General features: G+C 40.8%; 1 protein-coding gene across 1 annotated transcript in view; it reads left to right on the top strand.

Annotated features, from left to right (window-relative positions):
* Positions 1 to 16,520, top strand: part of FPGT (fucose-1-phosphate guanylyltransferase) — a 39,800-nt gene that overhangs the window by 18,513 nt on the left and 4,767 nt on the right. The gene's annotated exons all lie outside the window — the stretch shown is intronic.

Genomic DNA, 16,520 nt, shown 5'->3' with positions numbered 1-16,520 from the left:
AGGGAAAGAAAGAGCAACATCCTAATAAAAACTTTCTTAAGTTAAGGTCAGATATTTCATAATTCTCAGCTTTGGAAGAAATGCTCTGTGGATTTTTCTGCTCTTTTTGGAGCAGTGGAAGGCAATGTAACATACTTTCTCTGGAAAGACACCTGGCAAGAAAAAAAACAAACTTTAGAGACGACGTAAGCGGTTACTTTATTCTGTCTACTGCTGAATACTCAGTTCCCAAAAATGATGGCTGAATCCACCTCTTCAGTAAAGTTTGCTTTTCGGGTTCTAATAATCAGCATTGTTAGTTCAAAGTTAATCATGATCTCACTCCTCATTACGGCAGGAATTTTCTTTACGAAAGTAATGAAATTAAAATTGTAGAATATAAGCCCACTTAAAGAAGGAACAGAGTGATGTTGTAGATAAATCACCTACAGGAAAGAGAAAGGACCAAATCCAACAATTCTACCAACCCTCTTGCTCTGAACTTCCCTTCATCTTTCTCACCTCCTTTTTCTGCCATATGGCCTACATGGTATAATTTTGTTATTTTTAAACTTAAAAAGGAAAAAATCCTGCTTCTGTTCTCTGAGGTAAAAATTATCATTAACTGAGAACAGTAGGACAATACCATCCCACCTTGAAACTGCAAAGGGCAAAAAGGTGTTGGAAAGGCAGAAAAGCAGAAAAGTTTTATCTAACAAGGAATCAAACTTTTTCTTCTATTCATAAAAGGGGAATTTCTAATGCTCTTTATACTTGACACCACTAGGAAGGTACAGCAGTTCTTATTTAGGCATCGTAAAAGATGGCGTATCTAAATGCGTGCCTTGTGCTTGGTGGCAGGGAGCTCAAGCATTAACAACTAACACAGCAAAGCGCTATATATGCATAGACGTAACCCAGCGATGACTGCAATAGATAAATACACAAAATACCCATCTTTCAGTTGCAGTAGCAATTGAGTCATATTGCAGTAACAGTACAACAAAAATTACCCCAAAGCCCCCCGCCTGCAGTAGCCCCCTCCCTCTCAGCACCCCTGTGCCTCTGGCCCCACATCAGTACTTCAGGAACTTAGTTTCAAGCACCAGGACATTTAAAGGCCAGTTAACTTACCAAGGCTTCAGATTCCACATACATAAATACAGTATTTAAACCTAGAGAACCACCTCTATCTTGTATTCATGTTGTATGTCCACATAACCGTAAGAAAGTCAACGTTGTCCTGGGACATATTAGGAGCAGCGTTGCCAGCAGGTTGGTCAAGGCAGGTGGTCCTTCCCCTCCACCCAGCACTGGTGGGGCCACCCCTGGAGTGCTGGGTCCAGTGTTGGGCTCCCCAGTACAAGAGACATGGGCACACTGCAGAGAGTCCAGCAAAGGGCCACCAAGATGCTGAAGGGACCGGAGCATCTCTTCTATGAGGAGAGGCTGAGAGAGATGGGGTTGCTTACCCTGGAGCAGAGCAAGCTCAGAGGGATCTCATCCATGTGTACAAACCGCTGCAGGGAGGGTGCAGAAAGCATGGGGCCAGGCTATTCCCAGTGGTGCCCAGCGCCAGGACCAGAGGCCATTGGCACACACTGACATGCAGGAGGGTCTCTCTTGGCATCGGGAAACACTTTTTCACTGTGATGGTGACTGAGTACCACCAGGGAGGTGGCGGAGCCTCCATCCTTGGAGATACTCAAAAGCCATCTGGACATGGCTCTGGGTGGCCCTGCTTGAGCAGGGGGGTTGGACCAGATGATGTCCAGAAGTCTCTGCCAACCTTGCCTGGACTGTGATTCTGTGACAATTTCCTATATGTAGTCTCTGTTTTTATCAGCCTTTCCCAGAATTCTTAGAATGGTTCTTTCCTCTGTTTGCAGAGTTCATTTTTCTTAGAAAAAAATGTTTTCAATAGTGCACTTACTCGTTTCCCAGATGAATGCTTTTTACCCTTAGTGTTCTGTTCTGGTTTAATGATGTGGTACATAAAGTTTTTCCTATCAAACACCGAAGGTGTGCTTTGACTGTTAATTCATTTATCTTCATCTCTGACGTAGTGCCTCCGCAGTGGAAGTTCAGGCAAAGGAATTCTACCTTAAAAACCACCTTTGTGACTATTTCACAGTATATAAAGAAGTAGGTAGTACTCAAAATTGGAATAAAGAAGAGTTAATTCATTTGTTGCAGCTAAAATTAAGTGACCCGCCATACGGAAATGTTTATTTAATGTTAATGAAATATCTAGTCTGAAATCTAAGAAAATTTAAGAAAATCCGTATTAAAATTTATCAAAGCTTATTTAACATATCTCAGCAAGGTGGATGAATAACAAAGGATTTTTCGTATACAGTATGCAGTGATATACGCAGAGCCAATACAAACACAAGCATCTTCTCCAATCCTTTGGGCAAGAAGCCTGCCAAGCTGGGGTGGACTGGCCAGCTGCCATCAATAACAAAGAAAATAGGCTACAGAAAGGTCTGCTTACATGAGTCAAAGTTAGACCCATCCAAACAAGGAATAGCACAGCCTTCTCAGAAGGCGAACCGGTCATCTGAAAAAAGGGAACTCCCCCAGGATTACTACTTGACTTGTCGTATCATTTACTTTCTTTTTATGGATGTTAACATGAAAAATGCAGTATTCTGGTAAGCATGATTGAGTCTTCCTTTTCTTTACCTATTTACAATCTACAATCCTATTTAGGTACAACGAGTTGCATATTCCTTGTCACTTGAACAGCATTAGACATACCCAGCCTCACACAGATATAGCCCAAGAACTGATGGTAGTGATGACAAGAACTGAATCCATGACGTACCATGAACAGGAGCAATTTTTCCCACAGCACTGTAGCACCATCGTCAGGCAGTGAGAGGAAGTCTTCCTGCTCTGTGGTCCCAACTTTACTTGATCTCACGGTCACAAAACCCCAAAGCTCTATGCCCCTTACAACCTTGTCCAGGGTTCACCACATGTACAGAGTGGATTCAGTTCTGAAATTCAAACCAAAATTAATTACAGGACCTCACCCCATGTAATCTAGTGCAGAACTGCAGTATTAACTTGGGGCTTCTTTGAAGGATGTTTAAACCCAAGGATGAGATGCTAACAGAAAATATTCTTTCTTCTTTGAAATCAGTGCCTACATAGGAGTACCAGTGTATGGTAAAAGCCACACGTCTTTTTAAGGTGCCAGCAGTAATCCTTCAAATAAAGGACCACTAATGAGTCCCATTCCAGTGCCAAATGAAATGACTGAAGCTAAAACAGAAGTAAAAGCTCCCATACATTACAGACAAAGCAGCAAAATTTCTGGGTGGAAACTAAAACGCCTCCTTGCTCTCTGCTAGCATTTTAACAGGGCAGCACACTAGCAAACACAGTAGGTGTAACTCAGGGCACATTCTCCAGCCCTCTAAGGAGGATTTATTAATCATCGTTAACAACTATCATTTTGTGAAATGGCAAAAAGTGCATCTCATGAAACTAATGAGATAATATAGACTGGAGGATCTTTAGAGGAACCTAACAGAGGTAAGCAAATGAGCAAATAGCAGCTGGTGAAATTTAGTGTTGAATAAATGCAAAGTAATGGACATTTAAAGGAATATTCTGATAATATTGATATGATCTGATAATATGATCTGTTATTGATAAACTTCATTGATTTCTAAAATACTCATAAAATCGTGAAAAGAAATGGTGCACCGTCAGTGAAAAAATGCAACAATAATACATAATACATGAGTGCTGAAGAAATTAAATTGGATACAGTAACACTTTTAAGGTCAGTTGTATCTTCTCACCAAGAATACTGTTCAGTTCCGGTTATATCAACTAGAAAAGACGGGGCAGGGAGGGGGGGAAATGTTCACTGTTAAGGCATAGAAAAGCATTCAAATGAAGATCAAAAATATTGATGAGGAATAAAATAAATACAAATGCACATTGAAACAAGTACACAAATAAATCCTGTAAGGATCAGAAAGGAGACAGGAGATTCCCGCTCTGTTTCCCATAGTACAACACAGGCAAACACAACTCCTTTTAAAAACACCAAATCCAAAAGTGGTCAAAAGGATGGGCTTTAGGGAAGGTATAATTCTGCCTGTGGAAGGGTGGGACAAGCAGCACGGTGGGGCGATGGGGAGAAGAGCACGCAGCCCCAGGGAAGGGAAAGCCCAGCCTCTCCTCTCCCAAGCCCACAGGTTCTGGGAATTGAAGAGTGGATGCTCTAGAGTAGCACTCTCCTTAGATTGCTGGCATGCCGCCAAGACAGGTTTTTAGCACAAACAGTGTTACATGTGGATTTCCACAGATTCCATGTTCGTACGTTTCCATACGTTTAGCATATGAACATAAGTTACATTCTAGAATCACGATTTTAATGAATTTTCTTAGTCTTCTTCTCACGCAGCTGGCTCTCAAAACTGAAAAACACATGGTACCAGGTTCATCTTGGTTTAATTTAAATCTGGGTTTGTTACTGAAAGAGCAGCAGTCATTCTAAATTAATTTTACACAGGTATTCCTTGCGTAAATGTAGAGGCTAATTTTAATGTATCAGAAATGAGAAAAATTGGCGTGTTTTTATAAAAAGTATTTTTTGTCCTGAAAGTTTTGACTCTGGTCTGTTACAAAGTGTTTAATCAAATGAAACAGTGTCTGGAAGATATCTTCAAATTTCAAAGAAACCCTTGCTAGTCACAGTTAATATTCAGTAAGTATAAAGAATAAGTATATAATTTTTAGAATGTAATGTACAGTACTGCAAAAAGATTGACAAAACATTATCTGCAAAGGACTTCATATTAACATAATAATGAAACACTTTTCAAGCTATTATGGAGACACCGCGATTTTTATGGTAATATGTAATATGGCAATAAAAACCCGTAAAATGCATAAGCATGAAGAACAAAAATGTTAAAGGTCCCTGGTTTGAACACCTATTCATTTAAGAGTGCAGCTGTGTTTAGGAATTACAGCTACTTGTCTCTGTCTGAAAACGACCAGGGCATAGGCACCATTTCCCTTCTCTCCTGGAATGACAACAGGAGACTCGGACAGAAAGTCTGCAAGCCTTGTTGCTTTGTAACAAGCACAGCTCGGCTGCTACGCTGGGATAAGTAAGCCAATGCACTTTGTGTCCAATTTGCAGAAAAATGTGCAAGCTTTGTCACCGTGGCAATGATCATACTTAATCCTGCTAGCTGTTTCAAGAACCCAATATTACCAGTGTACAGTAATGCTCCTTGCACCTGCTTGGAGTATTTGGCATCAGGCAGCAGATACAGCTGGCAAGAATTAAGCCCGTGTCCTCCTTGGAATCACATCAGCACATGCATGATCTCCCAGCAAAACATAAAAGCAAGGTGTCATTTTCCTCCTTTCGCAACCCCACACCACCTTAAAGGTGTTTGATAAATCACCCTCTTAATGTGCTTTGCACCCTGCTGACTTGGGAACAGAGCCACTCTTCCACCCTGTCGAGCTGCGTCTCCTGCTGCTGGTTTCACTGCTTTTGCTGCCGTGCTGTGTTCGCCACTTTCTCCCTGCTGCCTCTCCCGCAGTGCCACTCCTGCTCTCTCTCCTCCCGCCTCCCATCATTTTACTCCTCACTCTTCTGACTCACTGCTGTGTCCTCCAGGGCCTCCCCAGTGCCTCCCAACCATTCCATGCATGCTGCCAGGTGGGATGAAGGGATGCTGTGCTGTTGCCAAGGTGCCTGGCTTGCTCCACCACCTCTGCAACAAGCCACTCATCCCACAGCCAGCAGCAAGTGGATGCTCGGCTGTGCTGTGGAGGGTTATTCCAGGTGGGCTCACCCCACAGCACACAGCCAAGGGGTGCAAATTCACCCCGGAGCACATGGCCGATGGAGCACCTGCCAGCAGCCCCCACCTTACAGGACCACTCTGACGGCCCAGTACCATTGGAAGTCACCAATAACCTTGGGCAGCGCTTATCCTCCAGCAATGTGGCGCTGGTGGTTTATCCTCCACATTACTAATTAATAAAATAATGTGGTTAATAAAAACCACAGACTGTTTTTTTTTTTTTTCTGGATCGCTTGGATAGGAAGTTACCATAACTCAAGAACTATACAAAATAACAAGCAAAATCAGGCAGCCCACTACAGCGGAACAGAAAATTCTGGAAATATTATTTCTCCATTTTAAGGCTTTTTCCCCTCAGGCACCCAGCAGACATTTTTAAGAGCTGCAGCCGGTTAGCGAACTAGTGGAGTGTCCTACCTCTGCTAACGAAGACCACGGCTCTTCAGATACTGTGCATCAAACAGCATGAGCAAAACCCCTTCACACCATTTCAAACGCAGCTTCTCAGACACCAAAGGAACCTCGCAAGGTTCTCCAGGCACCCACGCCAATGTCCTAGCCACAGCGCAGTGCTTAACAACCAGCTCCGTCAGCTTTCCCCGAAGGCAGCACACTACTCTGCATACCCGCAGCATTAGTGTTCCGAGATTCGTTTTAATTATGTGGCTGGAGTGAGAAAATGTCACTCTCCCAGAGGAAAAACTTGATCTTTCCAAATAATACAGACGCTGTCACTTTTCACAAGCTTAGTAGTTTAAGAAAACTATCACTGGGGCACAGAATTTTTTTATCTTTTATTTATCCATTAAGTAAAAATAGACTAAAATATCACTGAAACAAACTGAAACAAGACGGATCAATAGCCAGAAAAATAATGCCATGATCCTCTGTCTGTCTTGATTAAAATTCTGACAGACATGATACAAATAAAAAATGATCCTCAGGAAAGGAATGAGAGTTGAGGAAACAGAAAAAATACCAAAAAAGATCCAATTATAGCACCAGTTGTGAACAGGGAGTTTTTCACAAAATCACCCAAAAGGCAAGTCTTCCTCTGGAAAAAATAACCCCAAGAGCTTTTAACCAGATATAAAGCAAACACAATGTCATTAGAAACAGGAACAACAACCTATGCAGGGTAAATTCCATGGGCCTTAGCTGTCACTACAGAAAGGTCAAGGCCAAAATTGACTGTACCATACTTGAAACTACAGTTCTGCAAAAAATTAGGAACCAAAGCTAAGGCTGCACTTAAACCACCACCTATTTTGGGGAGGGAAGGAGTAATCTATCCTCAAAACCAATCTTTTATTGTCTATGTTGAATGATGTTGAGAACTGTGTCTTTCACCTCCTCCACAGGCAATTGCTGCCTCACTTGCTCGTGAGAACATGCTTTCATTCCAAGGGAAAGTACATAAATATATTACAGGTTACCAAAGCCTGTGAGAATCAAAAGTAGTAAATTCTGTCAAATGTACTCAGCCCCCCTCCTCCCCCTTTTGAAGAGCTTTGATGTTCCTTTATATAATATATAATACTTTGATGTTCCATTAATATTCTTACACTAGGCAGTAGAGATGGTAAAGAAAAAGCGTAAGGTACAACCTTGTTCTAGAAAACTGCAAGAAAATAGCCTACTTCATGAAAATAATAAGACAACAACTATATGTTAAAACGTCAACAAACCACAGAAAATCTCCAGGCCCAGGAAAATTACTCCGATCCAAGTACACAGGTAACGGTGGGGAACAGCACAAATTGTTATACCTGGTAAAAGCACAGCTAAACATCAAATCTAGAGAGAAAAGCACACAAAATAAACCATGTCATCTACAGAGTTGGATGCACTACATTGACTTATCGAAAAAGGCTTGAAGGAGGAAATGTTTTGACCAAAAGATCTGCATCTATTAACATCTATTAACCACCAAACAGTAAAAATGCACGAAGTCTGGATAACTTCTCTAAATAGTTTCAGCATTGGGATCTGACAAAACACCAAAATCCTGATACACAAACTTTTTGATAGTCATCCAATTGAATAAACATAGATATCAAATACTTTCTGCTTTTTAATATTATTACTGGAGTGATTGCTCTTGTAGTTATGAAGTATGGGCAGTTTTATATGCAAATGAAGTTAATTTACATCTTCACAATGAAATACAATCAAGTTCTTAACGTGAGAGATAAAATCGAAATGCAGTAATGATTTTATCTGCAGTAGAGATGCTATCTACAGTACTTGTCTTCTGCTATTCACCTGACTTTAACAAATTAAACTAAATATGCTGGTTAACAACTGCTGAGAATCCAAAAGTTCATCCTCAAGGACAAAAGAAGTATTTTGTTGAATGCAGTGTCCATACAATTCTAACGCATATAGTTCTCACATGACATCCTTGAAAGCGTACAGTATGAAAGTTCAGAGCTGTGCAGACCCAGTGTTCTGGCCCACAGAACAGTCATTGTGTATTTTTTATTTTGAGGTAGTATCTCACATTACCATACTTTGGGAAAAGCAAATAACACAGAAATTTTCATATCTCATACCATTAGTAAATTTACATAGCCTATAAAATCAAATAATGCTATGTCAAGTAAAAACATGGTCTGCTCTATGCACAGAATTTTTCATACCTTTTTTTTTTTTACTTCTGAAAGTATTATTTCTTAAATCACTAGCACGTTTAAAACTGTATAGATTAAACAATGATTGACTATTAATAGGCCCTTGAAATTATTTCTGTAAGTGCTGGCTTTGTTACAACAAAAGGGACCTGAGTAAAAGTGAGTGATCATTTTCAAAAACATGGTTAGAAATTTTAAAAGACAGTTTAAATGTTTTTGGTGGTGTCTTTGCTACCCTTAGTCACCAAGGCAACAATCAATTTACAAATAGCATATGAAAAAATATTGTCCTATGAGCAAACAGTAATGTGAGAGCCCGTCTGTATTTAAGTCATGGATTTTGATGAATATTTGTAATAAAAACATAACTTTATCATGAAATGTCCCCAGGTAGCCAGTTTTGATGAAAGATTTATCACATGCCCACTGGCCTAGAAAATGGAAAATATTTTACAATAACTGCTAGGCTTAGAGAATGGTTAGAGGCAAGAGAATGAGTTTTTCCCTGTCTGCTTTCAGGCAAAGGACTTGGGTTCCCCATAGACAAAGTAACAGAAATGATAATGAAAATGTTTAGAAAGGACTCACACAAAGAATAATGGGGAAGTTTTAAAAAGCCCAATGGCTTGAATATAGAGGAAAATAAATTAGTATGATTTTGTAGTAAACAAGAAACACTTCGTTTAGCTGTAAATCTAGCCAAGATGAGAAAAGGCATGCTGAAAGACTTCCAGATAAAACAGACAAGGAAATGTACAGAAAGATGGGACAATATGGTCCAGAGTCAGAACAAAAACCCGAGAAAGCAATAAAATATGGGCTTCCTATCTATCCATATCTGTGTATTTCTTGTCCTGTTAAGTAAGCAGAGATGAAGTATTAAATAAGATTTCTAAGAGGTCTCTGCCCATGCCATTTGGCCCCAGGGCCAGAGCAATGTCCCCAGCCTGTTTAATTTACCTGTTGGGAAGCAAGAACAAGAAACAGCAGCGGAGCAGCCAACAGGACAGAGCCCCACTCGGAGCAGAGCTCCCTGCGCTGCTGCCACGGCCGCGGCTGCTGCATGGACTGGCTGCTCTAACCCCACACAGCAAGGCAAGCACCGTTTCTTTGCACTAGAAAGAGGACCCCAGTACTGGAACCCAGCACGAGTTCAGCAAAAAGCTCAAACTGGAAAGGTCAACCGGTTTAACACGTACAAAGAGGTCATATATGATCTCCTACCTGTTCAGCCAAAGGATGTGCCGGCAGGTGCTAACAAATATGAAGCACAAAAGAATTAAGAGCTCAGCATGAGCTAAGTGGACTACACATATCCAGTTAAGCATTGTTCTTAATGCATGAATGTTTTGTTCTGAAACAATATATCACACGGTTCTGCTACATCACCTGAAAAACATGCAGCCATCTTAAATAAACAATTTCCGTAACAGATCCCTAATCCTATTCAATTGAACACAGCTCGATAAAATATTGTGTTAATGAAGCTCTAATCAAACAAGAGCCATACAATTAGAAAAAACATTCTCACAACTGAACCTTTTCGAGAACGGTGTGCCACGAGCTGGCTTACCGCTCTAGCAACAGGAGAGGCATCAAGGAGACGGCAATGGCAAAAACATTTCTATTTGTCAGGAAGTTTCCATCTCTCAACAATTTCCTCATCAGAAATTACACGGTAACCCAGTGCTTTGAGGGAGAAAATGCTGTTAACAACAATATGCCCACAGGCTATTTTCAGGCTCAGTGGAGTATCAAACAAGGTGAGGCCTATCTGATGAGGACTGAAAGATAATGAATGCACATTAGCCATTTTTCCAATTTCATTATCACAAAGATACAGTAGACTTAATTCCTTCATGCCTTCCCAAAACACTGGGCCTGGAAGATGCCATATCTGAAATAATGATGAAAACTCCTCCCTCAGAAAAATGTAATTTATTAACACCTAAGATTATAAAATATCATATACTGGCCAGCTCAATACTGGAATAAATAGAAGTAAATTTACTGACTAGACGAGGGCTGAACCTGGCCTTCATGACTGCAGGATGATCATGCTAAACTCAGAGGTCACCATAGCAGCTATGAAACACCAGGCCCTCTTTGAGCCATTTCAGTACAACGACATATTTTTACACATCTAAAAAACTGGACTTACTGCAAATCATCAATTAGACTGGAATTTTGGATTAGGTTGCTCTAAGCAGCATTGCAGAATTTTCCTGTTTCTGGCTTGTTCTGTCTCATTTTATCTCCAGCATGTACAGAGCTCAGAAGACCAAATGTGAAACAGCAGATTGAAGTTCAACTTTTGGGCATCACCAGCAGAGGTAAAGAAGTCATTACCCCAGTCTACTCAGCGCTTCTCAGGCCACACCTGGAATACTGTGTACAGTTCTGTACCAAAAAGATGCGGACAGGATAGAGGGGGTCCAGAGGAGGGCCACCAAAATGATCAAAGGACTGGGAAGCCTGCCGTATGAGGACAGGCTGAAAGAACTGGGTTTGTTCAGCCTAGAGAAAAGGAGGTTTAGAGGGGATCTCATTACCATGTACCAGTACCTAAGAGGTAGCTACAAGGAAGATGGAGACTCCCTTTTTACAAGGAGTCACATGGAGAGGACAAGGGGCAGTGGATACAAGCTGCTCTTGGGGAGATTCTGATTGGACATGAGAGGGAAATTTTTCACTGTGAGAACAGTACACCATCGGAATAATCTCCCCAGGGAAGTGGTTGACTCTGCCACATTGGACACTTTTAAGACTCAGCTGGACAGGGTGCTGGGCCATCTTGTCTAGACTATGCTCTTACCTAGGAAGGTTGGCCTAGATGATCCTTGAGGTCCATTCCAACCTAGGATTCTATGAGTCTATGATTTTGCCCCATGAACTGAAAGATTATCAGTAGATTAAAACCAAGAACTGGAGAATGTATACCAAATATCCACAGAAAAACCTTCTGAGTAAGTTTGGGGGGTAGGTGGAGCAGCTTATGCCTTCCTGGTTTAACCATTTACAGAGAGACAGATGAAGCAGTTCAATGCACAGTAGGAACAATAAATCATTACCAGTTTACAAGATGTAAACTGTCATATGGACTTTTCCTATTATTTATGTTATTTAGAACACGTGTGAAATACTTGCAAGAAGTTGTTTTATCATTTTCTCTGTACATCAAAGATTTTTTTTTCAAACTACAGCCCTTAAGTCAAATCCATTTGAATGAAAAATCTTGAATTCACATGTAACTAACCGCATTATCATCGTCATCCTTTCAACTCTTTTATAAAGGAAGTGAGATCTCAAACACTGAAACTCCTGGTATCAGACCTTCTCACCAAACAGCAGGGTAGGCATGGGAAAAACACTTGTCTTTTTATAACAAACAGCAAAAATTCTGTGAGCCCAAGATGTAACCACCTGCTCCTAGTAAAAAAAAAAAAAAAAGGATGATGAATGTAGACATTACGACATATGTGTAGGGTTTAGCTGAGTCTGTATTTGCACATGCATATTAACCCTGGTAATTGAGAAAACCTGTCTCTCCACACATCTTGTTCATTTCCACAGAAAGCGTGTGCATAGATTTAAGAGAGAATTAATGCCTTGCCGTCTCCCCGCGACCGACCGACCGAACTAACCGCCCCCCCCCACGCATGACGTTATATGGTATGGAATAGCTCTTTGGTCAGTTTGGGTTAGCTGTGCTAGCTGTGCTGTACTCCCAGCTTGTTATGCACCTGGGCAAGCAGGAGAAGCTCAAAAAGTCCTTGAGTAGTCTGAGCACTACTTGGCAACAGCTGAAAACATCAGTGTGTTATCAACATTCTTCTGGTACTAAATCCAAAACACAGCACTATGCTAGCTACTATGAAGAAAATTAGCTCTATCCCAGCCGAAACCAGGACATAGACTCAGCCAGAAGAGCTTCCTCTGTGAAGAAATTACACTTTATTCAAAATATATATTGCTCCTAAGGAATACAATAATACAATTACACATGCCTAAAGTCAAATCAACTTTGTTCTTGCATCTTCACAAAGTATTATTATTTACCTGACATGCAGGGAGCTTCAGCATAACATCAAGTGAATCAATATCAATAACGCAGTTATTTGAGAGGATGCACATTTTAAGTGAAAAAACAATATTGCGAATGCCCCACATTCTTTAGGTACAGCCCATTTAACTACGACCAGGCCACCTAACTTTTTTACAACAGACTAATCGACAGTTTTTCAACATTCAAGTATAAGATTTTTTGAGGTAGAAACAAGATATTCAGTATTCAGTTAACTTCTTCATGATAAGCTCTCTTATTTGACTCATCCCTCAGAGATCCAGGAAAAGAAGAATAGAAAGACTATGTAAAAGGCTATGTGTTTGGCTTTAAAAGGAGAATTTCAGATAACCAAAGAAAATATCCAGCTATTTGTGATAATACTACTTCTGAAATACCATACACCCACAGGGTAGAAAAAACTCCAGCGGCACTAATTGTTTAAGAAAGAAATGCCGTTGTGCTAACAACATATTGTATATGACAGACTGCATTCCAAAGGGTCACAGAAAGTACTTTGCTAAGTACTGACATGATTCCACAACGCTCACATTTTATTTACTTAACCAAATGTTCATACGCAAATACAATGAGTTGTGTATTAATCCATCTTCTCTACTTGAGACACGGACTGCAGACCTGGGCTGTACCCGATTGCAGACCTGGGCTGTACCTGAGGCTGCTTACACCAAATGCTGAAGGATAACAGAGACCAGCATGATCAGATGGGAGGTGAGGTAGCTTTCAGCAACACACAACAACATACATGTTTTATGCAATTTTGTAACCACAATTTCCATAGAAAAAAAGTGATTTGGGGCTCTACACTTCAGTTAAATACCAGTGTAAATAGTTTTGCTCTGACAAAAGCTCTCCTGGGACTCTTTACTAAGCATAAATGGTGAACACTTCCGCTTTCATCACTCAGGCAAAATAAATTTCCTGGAGCACTTTACTGGCTCTGCCACTGAATGTAATGAATCACCTACATTACTTTATGTATTATTTGAAATTTTGGGGGACAGAGAAATGCAGTATTGATGAAAATCTATTATTTCCTGGAAGCAACTATCAGGTTAAGCGATTATAAAATATTAATATTAAAGGTATGAATAATCATCCAAATGAAATAACCTTAAAAGAAATTATTACCATGAATAGTTGGATTCAATAATTATTCTAGCAGAAATGTATGCACTAGGAAGTCTGACTAATGACAAAAAGTCCAAAACAAAAATTCTGTTGATCTGCAGCAATATTTCATTATGAGCATTAGGGTCCCAATTATAGCTTCAAATGCTTGCTGCCATTAAAAATAGATTAGTGTTATTGTCAGTAAACCATTAATTACTTTGTATCTCTAGTCATTTCTTAAATGACTTGTAAATTAAGATGTATTTTTAATCACACTGTGAAAACTGTGTGATTTCACTATTGAGTGAAATATGTATGAGCTATAAAAAACACCTCTCCCAAACTGTACTTACTATACACCAGGTCTTAAGACCCATGAGTCAGGGACAGAGCACAAGGAATAAAGGTCAAGGGAGGTGATTCTGCCCCTCTACTCTGCTCTGGTGAGGCCGCACCTGGAGTACTGCATCCAACTCTGGAGCCCTCAGCACAAGAAGGACATGGAACTGATGAAGCAGGTCCAGAGGAGAGCTACTAAAATGATCCGAGGGCTGGAGCACCTCTCCTATGAGGACAGGCTGAGAGAGTTGGGCTTGTTCAGCCTGGAGAAGGGAAGGCTGCGGGGAGACCTGATTGCGGCCTTTCAGCACTTAAAGGGGGCCTATAGGAAAGGCAGGGAAAATCTTTTTACTAGGGACAGCTGTGACAGGACAAGAGGTAATGGTTTTAAACTGAAGCAGGGTAGGTTTAGACTGGATATAAGGAAGAAATTCTTTACAATGAGGGTGGTGAAACACTGGAATGGGTTGCCCAGAGAGGTAGTTGGAGGCCCCATCCCTGAAAACATTCAAGACCAGGTTGGACGGGGCTCTGAGCAACCTGATCGTTAGAGGTGTCCCTGGGACTAGATGACCTCTAGGGGTCCCTTCCAACCCAAAACATTCTATGATTCTAAAGGGGAATCTACCATAACACAATAAAAAGATTTCCCAACTTCAATACCTTTTTTCCAATTCAGAAAGCTAGGAACTCTCCCCTTGGCAAATAAATTACTCATAAGGACTGGGACATGGGGAAACTAGCTGGTTAATATGCAAGGATTCCTAGATTTGTTAAGAATCACTCATTCTTCTGATTTAAAATAGAAAATGTTTGCTTAATGTCTAGAGCACTTTTTAATGTAATCGGAGTAATGCAGTTTTTAATTGGGTTCATGAAACACAGTCAATTGATGGGATTCATCACTAATGCTACATTAGCCAGCAGGTAAGAAAGGGGAAAACAGTATTAAAAAAACCCCGAAACTGTAAAAAGCAGTGAATCTTCACCTATTGTAACTAAACCTTAAATCTTTAAAGCTGGTCTTAGGATATAGGAACTTTTCCTCATTGTCAATAGAGTTGTTGTCAACAATGAAAATTCAATGCAAAAGAGCAAAAGTTTCAACAGAACAGACAGTGTTCCTTACTAGAGTAAGTTGAGAACATAAGGATCAAACAGATCTTTGTGGTGTACATTACTCTGATTAAGGCTGTTATCACATGCATCACAGAAAGTCTCAAACTGATAAAGCAGCAGTGAAGTATTCATCTTTTTTTCTTTAATCTTCTCTGTCAGCGGTTTACAATCATGAAAAACTATGGATTTCCATAACTTTTTTTTTAATTTCCTAAATTCTTTTTTTCAGTAGCTCCTATAGGGCTTTTACAGCTACTTTTTATTATAAGATTTATGCATAATGAGATCTTATCAAGACAAACCCTCCTTTCATTTTCATCTATTTGTATTTGGTATCTGTAGTCTCAGCAGACTCTAAATTCAGGAAGAGAGATGAAGTCCACAGATCAAAAATCACAACATCCAGGGCAAAGAACTGCAGCAGAAAAACTTTCAGCTGCGTGAATACTGCCAATAGGTATCAGATAATTACACACAATGCAAGAGCCTGCACCAAGTCCTTGTAGGATCCATTCAGCAAATCCAAACCTTGCTCAACTCAGTGCTCAGCAAGCGTACTCCAGGTACGCCCAGGCTGTGCCACAGTAAATGCAAACAGGTCGGATATAGGCAAGGAAGACTTGGGCAGACTAGTTCACGTGCAATGAGGATTCTGTTCCTAATGAGATTACCAAACCAGCAATGTAACTCACCCTTCTCCCTCCTGTGACTCCCACGGAGATGTAACCTAAACCTCAAAATGATGATCTGTTTCTACACACAGACTAAAGGCATCAGCCCCAGGGAAACCCAACCCTTCAAATTCTGAGCGCAATGCAGGACCTGCAGTTTGAGGCAGCAAAGTAGTTCTAAATTTGAGCCCATGTGTGTGAATGTATTTTCTGCAAGTCGTGTAACTAAAAGGAATGGGAAAGAAATGTCTTTCCTTAAAAATCCACGCCTGCATTAAATAACCAGCGGGTCACGGCAGGCAAAGCGCACGTCAGGGTACACCGGCCGGCACACGCAGAGCTCCAGCAAGGAAAGCTGGTGGAAGTCATTGTGTTTGCCTTCTTTGAGCCCATGTGTGTGAATGTATTTTCTGCAAGTCGTGTAACTAAAAGGAATGGGAAAGAAATGTCTTTCCTTAAAAATCCACGCCTGCATTAAATAACCAGCGGGTCACGGCAGGCAAAGCGCACGTCAGGGTACACCGGCCGGCACACGCAGAGCTCCAGCAAGGAAAGCTGGTGGAAGTCATTGTGTTTGCCTTCTGAATAAAACACTACCCGCACCATCTTGAGACCCGAGAACTTGGTGAAGAGGCGCTATTTTTTTTAAAAAAAAAAGGGGGGGAGGGGGGTGGGGGGAAAGGAGCGTGGGCGAGCACGGTGGCCGGACACCCAAGGCCTTCATGCTGCC

This window comes from Egretta garzetta, unplaced genomic scaffold (genome assembly GCF_000687185.1).
Source record: "Egretta garzetta isolate BGI_Z169 unplaced genomic scaffold, ASM68718v1 scaffold163, whole genome shotgun sequence".
Lineage (NCBI taxonomy): Eukaryota > Metazoa > Chordata > Aves > Pelecaniformes > Ardeidae > Egretta > Egretta garzetta.
The sequence above is the reverse complement of the archived record's forward strand: the minus strand, read 5'-3'. Positions and strand labels throughout refer to the sequence as shown.